This window comes from Panthera pardus, unplaced genomic scaffold, assembly GCF_024362965.1.
Source record: "Panthera pardus isolate Hobbes unplaced genomic scaffold, ASM2436296v1 HiC_scaffold_16, whole genome shotgun sequence".
Classification (NCBI taxonomy): domain Eukaryota; kingdom Metazoa; phylum Chordata; class Mammalia; order Carnivora; family Felidae; genus Panthera; species Panthera pardus.
The window spans coordinates 27,976,834-27,984,893 of record NW_026526721.1 but is presented as its reverse complement, the minus strand read 5'-3'; the positions used below and the strand labels follow the sequence as shown (position 1 = coordinate 27,984,893).

The 8,060-nt window shown below is 40.2% G+C and overlaps 1 pseudogene; it reads right to left on the bottom strand.

The window, feature by feature from the left end:
* Window positions 1-6,635: 6,635 nt before the first annotated feature.
* Window positions 6,636-7,044, bottom strand: LOC109277897 (ATP synthase F(0) complex subunit C1, mitochondrial-like; annotated as a pseudogene).
* Window positions 7,045-8,060: the final 1,016 nt, after the last annotated feature.

The following is an 8,060-nucleotide window of genomic DNA, read 5'->3' as shown; positions in this document are numbered from 1 at the left end:
TACACCATTAGCTTCTGGAAAAACAGAGTACAAAAGATCAATTTTTTTTGAGACACAGCATTTCTTAAAACCTTTATTTCATTTTTAATATTATATATGGTTGGTAGTGTGTTTGGAGGTAGACTACTACATTAGATAATCATACACATTAAAATTTTGAAATTCATCATTCTGCTGTTTTCTAGCATTCTATGTTGCTTATAGAAAGAAAAGAAATTTTTATTCCTGTTTTGTGTATACCCTCCTTTGACTCTGGAGGGTCTCCTCTTTATTTCTCCCTTTTTTCAAGTATAGCTTTTTCAAATATAGGCAGTTGATGGTAGATCTTTTTAAAATCGAGACTTATATCCATCAGAGGTGGGAACTTCCTGGTTTTCTCTACGGAACTCCTGTTAGGCAGATGTTGGGCCTCTTTGCTTAATTATTTTCCTTTCATGTTTTCCCTCCTATTGGTTATCTCTTTGTATTTTTGATCTTCCAACTCTTTTGTTGGATTTTTATTCAGGCGGTTATCTTTTTATGCTCTAATATCTATTTCTTGTTCCATGAATGTTCCTTTTTATGCATTTTGGTTTTGTTCCATGGGTTCAATACTTCTCTTATCTCTCCAAGGATATTAATTACAGTGTTTTTTTTGCTCCCTGAATTTGTTTTGATTCTTTTCTCATTTTAATTTTAGAAGCTTTCAGTTCTTTGGTTTTGTTTCTAATTAAGATCAAGGCCCTAAGAATTGCATAGGAAATTCTGTGGGCGTGGGCTGTGTTTCTGTGCTGCTGAAGCTCCTGTATTTACCATGACTGACCAGCCAGCTTCTGTGTTGTAAAAACCCCAAATGTCTGTATTCCTGCTGGGATTTTCTGTGAAGCAGTAGAGTACAGCATGTTTTCTCTTATACCTACCTAAGGGGAATTAACATGGCTGCCAGCTTTCTGGCATTTGGTGAAAAGGAAAGGCTCAGGTCCACAGTTGAGTAACCAAACGTTAGCTTAATACCACTTTTCCCCCCAATATGGTACCTTGCTGTCTCCTGTGCCCCGTGCCTGCAATTGTGTTAGAAGTGGGATTCTTATCTGAACTTAGAGTGAGTGGGGAGCAGGGATCTGGGGCTAATTGCTCCCTAAGTGTTTTTTTTTTTTTTCAAATACTGTCCTTTATAGCTTCAAATTCCAATTATAGCTTCTTGATAATTCCAATTCCCAAACCTTTCTGGGGTTGTTAGGGTGCAATGTATTAGTAAATCCATGTGTAAGATTTTATTCCTTCCACTCCTCTAAGATAATTCTCTCTGAACTTTAGTCTTCAAGCATTATAGCTTGGGGTAATAGATACCTGCTGGTGTTTTAAAAAGATATTCAATTTGTTTGCTTTAATCGATTTGTTTTTGTTCTGTCTTCATGGATTTTAAGGGGTTGGATTTTGAGAGGAGAGGGGATGGAAATGTCTTGATTTCCCCAATTGGAAATCACAAATCTGGTAATCAAATTTTGAGGGATGTATTCTATTATAAAATGGTCAAAATGTATTTTTAATGTTTATTTATTATGAGAGAGAGACACACAGAGCATGAGAGGGGGGAGGTGCAGAGGCAGAGAGAAAGAGAGAGAGAGAGAGAGAGAGAGAGAGAGAATCCCAAGCAGGCTGCGGGCTCAGTGCAGAGTCCTACTGAGGGCTCAAACCCATGGATTGTGAGATCAGAACCTGGCCAAAACCAAGAGTCAGACGTTTAATCAACTGGACCACCCAGAAGCCCCAAAATGTATTTTTAAGCAGAATCACTATAACTTCAGGCGATTGAGCTTCCGACTTCGGCTCAGGTCATTATCTCAAGAGAGTTCGAGCCCTGTGTGGGGCTCTGTGCTGACAGCTCAGAGCCTGGAGCCGGCTTCTTCAGATTGCGTCTCCCTCTGTCTCTGTCCCTCCCCTGCTGGCACTCTGTCTATCTCTCTCTCTCTCTCTCTCTCAAAGTAAATACATATTAAAAAAAATTACACAGAATAAATATTAGTTGGTGCTTGGGAAAATTATCATAAAGTGAATTGGAGTATTTCTATTTGTTGCTGAAAGCAAACGTGTCCCATTAGGAAAGTTAAGAAAAAAACTAAGGTCTAAACATTTCTGGTGGGTATTGAGTCAGTTTAGAGAAAATTAAGTCATCTTTCTGGTTAACATTATCACATTATCTTACACTAACGCCAAGTTCCCCATGTAAGTAAGTGCCTCCTAAGACAAACAGAATGCTTACATGGGGCAGGTAGACAACTCTCACCCCTGGAGAATTCTGGTAGTACACAGAAAGATTTTTTTTTTTATTCTTCATACAGACTACTGGTATCTATTATAACAATAGATTTTACAATTATTTGGGTGAGAAAGTGACCAACATGTATTCAGTGCCTACTGTGTACCATATAGTAGTGTGTCTTATGAGTTATTATTATTATTGCATCATTCTTTGTAACAAATATTGCATATTTGTTATAATTCAAATTTACGTATTTTGAGCGAGCTTTCAGGGAAGCACCAGGTTTCTGGATGAAATTAAAGAGATTCCAATTATTTACTTGACTTATATCTGGAAAGTGTCACATGTGGCTGGCTACGTTCATTTTATGATTTCTATAGTTTTTATTTTAATTAATGACTTTTTCTGGATTTGTTCATAATTCTGTGCATAAATCTTTTGTTTGCCTGTATCATACATTAACTGCATGTCCAACACTGTGCAAAATCCCCATCGCTTATTTTTCTACCAAAAAAAAAAAAAAAAGGAATTTTTGTATCTGAAGAGGTCTGCTAAGAAAGAGCTGGTCGGAGTTCAAAACTAAGGACAAGCCCTAACTCAAGTTTGATAAAAAGCCAAAAAAAACCCCACACATTTAAATTTTTATTTTATTTTATTATTATTTTTTTAATCAGATCTTTTATTTATTTATTTTTTTAATGTTTACTTATTTTTGAGAGATAGAGTGTGAGTGGGGGAGGGGCAGAGAGAGAGGGAGACACAGAATCTGAAGATGCTCCAGGCTCTGAGCTGTCAGCACAGAGCCCGATGCGGGGCTCGAGCCTACAAACTGTGAGATCCTGTCCTGAGCCCAGGTAGGACACTCAACCGACTGAGCCACCCAGGTGCCCCCCAAAACACACATTTTAAAAAACTGTAACATGAAAATACGCACATACACGCTTACAACAAGGATATATGTCTCTAACCACACATTCTCAGACTTCCTGAACAGAGCTGCAGCCAAAAGGATGAGTTCTTCTGAGGCTGGATGCTGCTGTGCCTTTTGCACCTGCTCCTGAGGTGAGCCATACTGGCAAGAAGAGAAGACAGGACTGATTCCAAAGTGTTAGTCCTTAGCCAATCACCAAAGTCACAAACCCTCAGGGTGAGCTGGAACCACAGACGCACGTTAGATGTTCATCCCTGCGTTAAAAAAAGAGATTTTGTGAAAATAGCGGCTGGTCCTGTGCCCAGAGAGCATGGAGAGCAAGAATGATAAGTTATCCATTTCTAGAAACTTTATAAATATAGGACTTGCTTACCACACACGGCTGACCTTGAATTCCCTTCTTATGAGTATGTTTGTAATTCTGAAAGCAGCCTCAGAAGGCTGGAGACCTACTCACAAGGTGGCTATTAATAAACAGTGCTCTAAAAGTTACAATCGTCTAAAGTGTGCAGAGAGGCGTTTCGCGTCAATATTGTTATGAAAGGCTGAAGAGATCAGGTGATTAGCATCCACAGCTTTGTCTGAACACTGTGGAGTGTGTGTATGTGTCCCTGTGAGCGCACATAGGTACACATGTGCAACCCACGCGCACATACTTAGAAGGTACTCACTTCTTTGTGCATTTCGTGGTAAATAACGCTTACTTAAGAACATGGTACTAGTTAAGCCGATACAGCAATGACTTCGTTTCTAAAATCATTCTAATTTTCCTATATTTTCAGCAATGTCAATGATGATAATAAAATAATGTTAGACCGATGTATTTTTGTTTATGATGTTAACAAGGATAAGACTGGTTGTCTCGTGGGGGAAAAGCATTCAGATTGCCTTCTTGGACAGAGTTTATCTCAAAATGCAGGAAATGTAATATAAACTCAGCTTACTTCTTGAAGAAAGCTGGTCAATAACATCTTCATACACAGAGAGTGGTTTTTCAATATTTAAAAAGCAGTTGCCTGGATCTCACATATTTCATAATCAAACAGAGACAGACAACCAAACACTTGGATATAAAGCAAACATTAGCAGTAGGGATAAATTGATGAGTTTTGTTTTTCATGCCTGGATTTATAACGTTGCTTTCCATTTTATTTTTCGTTTCTTTTATCTTCATTTTCCCCCTTCTTTCTCCTGCCACCATCTCCTCTCAGTCATATTATATAATAAATTGTAACATGAAGAGCATCTTCAAGAAATTATATCCTATGGCCTTTCTTAAGGTAATCCAAACTTTTACTTGGCCAAAAAAGAATTGTATGCTAAATTTATGTATGTTCCCAGAGACAGGGAGAAACTATTTTTTCTCTGTCCCCTTCATGAGACATTTAAACAAGTGGGTAACAGGTGCTACATGCCAGGAACACACTGTACTCTGAATATTTTTGTAAGAAGCTGTTCACTCTGGGGAAAGCATTTCATTTCTCAGTCCCAGTGAATGCCACCTGTGCTTGGTCAGTCACTGGCAGGATGGATACCCTCTTGGTGATGAAAAGGGATTTTATTGGACTGTGGCTAGAATTGTTTCTCCAAATACTTGGGGAAAGAGCTGATAAATTACTTTGCACCTACCATTTTGGACAATCACTGCATGTCTTTTGGGACAAGATATTACACACACACTTTGAATGGAAGGAATAAAGCAAGTTTGAGCAAGGTACTAAGCTAGTGTCTTATTCTCATCTGGGAAAAAAAAATCTCTCTGCTTTTATTAATATGAAATATAAAACTTGGTTGTGCCAAGATGATGATACTCGTGTAGGGAAAGAGAATAAAATTTGAGATAGAAAGAAGGAAATATTTTTAGTAGGGCCGAGGGGCCAACCTACATGTTTCTTGCATTAACCTCAGAATTAGCAGCTACATCTCATGCACTTGTCCTAATAAAGGCAATTTACACAGCGCTATGGATAAGAAAAGATTCCCAGAGACAATATTTGTAAGCTATAAATTACTAATACATATGTACTTATGATGAATAAATTATTTTGCAATATGATGAGCATGATCCTGCTTTAAAAGGAAAAATAAAATTCAGGCTTCTAAAGGAGGATTAACTCCATCCGCCCCTTAGGATATATAATTTTTCTTAAGTCATTTTCATTGCCTAGAGTTTTATGTATGCTAATGGTTGGAACTAATGTGCTTGTCCATAGACAGCATCATCCTAACTCCCCCAGGCAGAGCTGGACTATGATTTAAGCCAGTGCTTGATGAATTTCCTAAGTATGGGAAGCGCTTCCTCTGCTCCACCCCCCCTCCCTGGGGGTGGGGGGTGTGAAGCGCTCTCCAGCTCCAAAAGTGTAATGCTGGGTTTATCAATTTAGAGATCAAATTCTTTTGCAAGAATAACGCCATTGAGCTCCATCTGTGATTTAGTGCTCTTTATGTTTACATGCTAGCTTCTTAAAAAATGTTTATTTACTTATTTTGAGAGAGAGAGTGTGTGTGTGCATGCATGTGCGAGGGAGGGGCAGAGAGAGAGTGGGGGAGAGAGAGAATCCCAACCAGGCTCCGTGGTGTCAGTGCAGAGCCCAACTTGGGGAACCCGAGCCAAAATCAAGTACCGGATGCTTAACCGACTGAGCCACCCAGGCGCCCCTACATGTTAGCTTTTAATCATTCCAGGTGACTACCTCATAGATTTTGAATTGAAAGCTATTGGGAAAAACTAGATGGTATGGGGGAGTTTGTTTTACTGATAACAGGCTGATACAATACCAGAAGTTGCTGAGATCTAAAATCAGAACACTCTAGGCCTGACCCTGATACCATTTCAGTTTATATTTTAAAATATGTATTTCCAGTAGTCTAGAGGAAATTTCTACTTAAATATGTGACCATATCTACTCCCTGTCTACTTAGACCTGTTTTTCTTGCTTATCTATTCCATTTTGTCAGGAATATTATTATCCTTCTGGTTTCCAGGGCAAGAGGCCAAGAATATGGGTATCATCTTTGCTGCTTTTCTATGTTGCACCTTCCATTTAGCCTCATATTCTCATCTTTTTCAAAGATGATCTTGGATGTGCTCCCCCGTGTGCATGCAGTTAGCTTATAAGCTCCACCGAGCTTTCAAAGCCCACCAGCTGTCCGCCTCCAATCCCCAGCATGTACTCTCTGCCTTCACGGGGCCTCTTTTCACTGCACTTACACTTTGTGAAGGCTTATCCTGCCTCTGGAGCTTTCTTTATACTATTCTTCTTCCCTCAAATGTCCTTCTGCTTCCCAAATCTGACAATTTCCTTTTTCCTTTTTTTTTTCTTTTCTTTTCTTTTCTTTTCTTTTCTTTTTCTCTCTCTCTCTTTTTTTTAAAGAAACGTTGTGTTTAATGGTAGAACTTAGCACACTCCAACAGCAGGCATGGGCCTGAAGCAGGAATGGGTCGGTGACCCCCATGGAGTCTTACATGGCAAAGAGGATGAGGACGTCGACCACCAAACAGAAGACTCGCAGGGCTTCAGACAGGGAAAAGCCCAGAATGGCATAGGAATAGAGCTTCTGCTTGAGAGATGGGTTCTGGGCATAACCAATGACCAAGCTGCCAAATACTGTTCCATGCCAGCCCCTGAAACAGCCACCCCGACTGTGAGTCCCAGCACCAATAAACTTGGCTACTTTGCCAATGTCCCTCCCAGGAGACGACCCTGGTCTGGAGCTCCCACAGGGCCACCCGGAGTGGGAAGCTTCTGTAGGGTGGCTGTCTGATGGGATCTCTGGCCTCCTCAAGAAGGAGGCAGACATAAGTCTGATTAGATCCCTGGTATGACAGCGGATCAGAAAGGAGGGATGAGACGTGCCCCGTGGTCTGCATTTTCTCAGTCTGCACTCTCACTGCCCCGCTGCCCTTGCTTGGACCATCATGCTTGCCCGGCTCAGGGTGACTCTGACAATTTCCTTTTGATATCATTTCCTTTTCAACTCAACCTAAACATTGTGGTTTAATCACTGAAATGCACTTTTACTAGTACCCTCAATTCCTTTCCTATTTTGTCCCTTTCGAGGCAGGACCCAGCCCAGCCAATATACAACCAAAGATGAATCTACCTTCTTTTTATTTATAACCATTTTTTTTTTTGTCTTTACTAGTTAGTTGTCTTTGGTGTGAACATTAAAATTCTACAATGGGGCTGGAGGGTACTATCACACCTTTATTCTAATCCAGTGGGCCCTCCGTAGCACTAGGTAATTCTTTCTCTTGTATCTGATTATGGCTCCTTTATATATCTGGTTGTTGCTGTTCAGAATTTATACATCCCTCTTCATAGCACTCATTCAATTTGCATCTTTCTAACCCCTAGCAGTCGACTCTGCCTGACTCTTCAAACGAAAGAGCGGCTGTTAGCTCACATAAAATCCATCCTTCCCCATCTTCCCTTCTGTCTCAAAACAAGGCAATCCCTTTACCTTCTCTCCATGATATCCTTCCCCAGACTCCAGCATCTCGGTCATCTTTTTGGAGACATTCTATATTTCTTTTCTTTTTTCCCTTGACTCCTTCTTCCAGAGTATATTGATGTGTTCAAGTTTCCCTCACTTTCAAAATATTGTATCTTAATGCCTCCAATCTGTCATCCTCTCTCATTACCCTACGGAGATTGTTTTCCCTCTAGCCACAAATGACATTCCAATGGCCAAATCACATTTTGTTCTCACATTGCTGGGTTTTTTCTATACAAGTTGATGCTTGAGGGGTGCCTGGGTGGCTCAGTCGGTTAGTTGTCCGACTTCGGCTCAGGTCATGATCTCCTGGTCTGTGGGTTCAAGCCCTACACAGGGCTCTGTACTGACAGCTCAGACCCTGGAGCCCGCTTTGAATTCTGAGTCTCC